The 1,473-nt window shown below is 40.1% G+C and overlaps 1 long non-coding RNA gene across 1 annotated transcript; it reads right to left on the bottom strand.

Moving 5' to 3' along the window:
* Positions 1–266: 266 nt before the first annotated feature.
* LOC119729513 lies at positions 267–792 on the bottom strand. The gene is made up of 2 exons (XR_005271249.1): positions 713–792; positions 267–341 (listed from the first exon to the last, which is right to left on the bottom strand). It is a non-coding gene; the product is annotated as an uncharacterized LOC119729513 (long non-coding RNA).
* Between the last annotated feature and the right edge of the window lie 681 nt (positions 793–1,473).

The raw sequence follows: 1,473 nt of genomic DNA, 5'->3' as shown, positions 1-1,473 counted from the left end.
TATTTATTAAAGACCCGAACATAAACCATTTAGAAACTAAAAGGTAAGAAAAACCTTAATTTTACAAAGTAATCAGTAAAAACTTCTTCCCGTCCCTAGATTGATCAGGGAATGACATCGTTCACCTCTTGTGATATTGTGTGAAAGGAGATGAATCACAAACCACATTTTTTTTTTGTCAAAGAATAATTCGTGAAGTTCTCCATTTTCGTCCGTCTCGGATATCGTCCTGCAGCTGGTGGTTTTTGCTATGGCTTTGCTGATACGAAGTTCTTTGTTTGATATGAAGGTCAATCTGCCGGTTGTGCAGTAATTTAGCATAAACCATCTCCTCGGTTTCTCTTTATAAAGAAAAAGAATAGAAACATTTCGGTAGGCGTTTAAGGCAGACATAATTCAATCAGATTTTGCATATAAAAGTTATAAAAGTTATTCGAATAAACTATTTTAAACAAGTCAACTTTTGTTCATTGCCATTGCCGGGTCAGTCATGGACGTTTAGGCCTATGTCTTTTAAAGAAAAATTATGCCGACCAGCATGACAGGCCTAGATCGCATGGAATTTGAACAGAATATCTCGCTATAGCTACCACACAGGCCTCCAACCCCTCAAACTCACAGCGACATTAACGATATTATAATTTGCTTTGTCATTCCCGTGTTCATATTCCTCCATGCCGTGTTGTATAGGCCTCGTTAAAAAAAAACTTACTTGCGAATAATTGTCCTATTCTTCAACGCTCCTGACTTCCCGACTCCAGTAATATCTCATGCTGCGCACACCTTGACTATACTCTTCGTCGATTTTGATCAATTTAGATCTCTGTTTCTTTTGTTCTTTCAAAAATGACAAAGAAACCGAAGAAAACCCAACTTCATTTTTTAATCCTCCGTTCGAAAGTGTACACAATTCGAAATGCGTATTTGTGTTATTACCCTTTTCAAAAAACGCGCGCGCGGACGCACGTTCGTACGCGATGTCCTATCCAGTCTGTGTATATGGAGATCAATGGAGAGCACCATGCACGGGAACGCTAGTGTTATGTAATGAGCTTCCTTGATTTTGGGAACTGAGTGCCGTTTCAGTCAGTTGACAACTTAATTTTGACGCTTTCGACTGAGCACGAAAATGAACAAATGGGAATACAGTCTTTGATCAAAGACCGGATTTAAAACATCGACAATTTTGAATGGCCCCTCTACCTCGAAATGCCCCTGGCAACCCATTAAATTAACAGCATGATCCGCGACTCTGTTTCTTTCGTTTTTTCCCCTTTTGTTGCCCCTCTTTTTTGTTTTGCTTTTCCGGGCAAGCCCCCGCCCCCCTCGCGACGCCCATGACTGATGTGCAAAACACATGCTCGCAGTTACGAATTGAGCTAATTCAGTAATTGACTCAAAATCATGCTCATGGGAATCTCGAAAGAGAGTCAAGCTGCAGTTTTGATATGACGGATGTAAGGCCAAAAAAAA

This window comes from Patiria miniata, unplaced genomic scaffold (genome assembly GCF_015706575.1).
Source record: "Patiria miniata isolate m_02_andy unplaced genomic scaffold, ASM1570657v1 HiC_scaffold_21, whole genome shotgun sequence".
NCBI classification, from domain to species: Eukaryota; Metazoa; Echinodermata; class Asteroidea; order Valvatida; family Asterinidae; genus Patiria; species Patiria miniata.
This window is presented reverse-complemented; position numbering and strand designations above follow the sequence as displayed.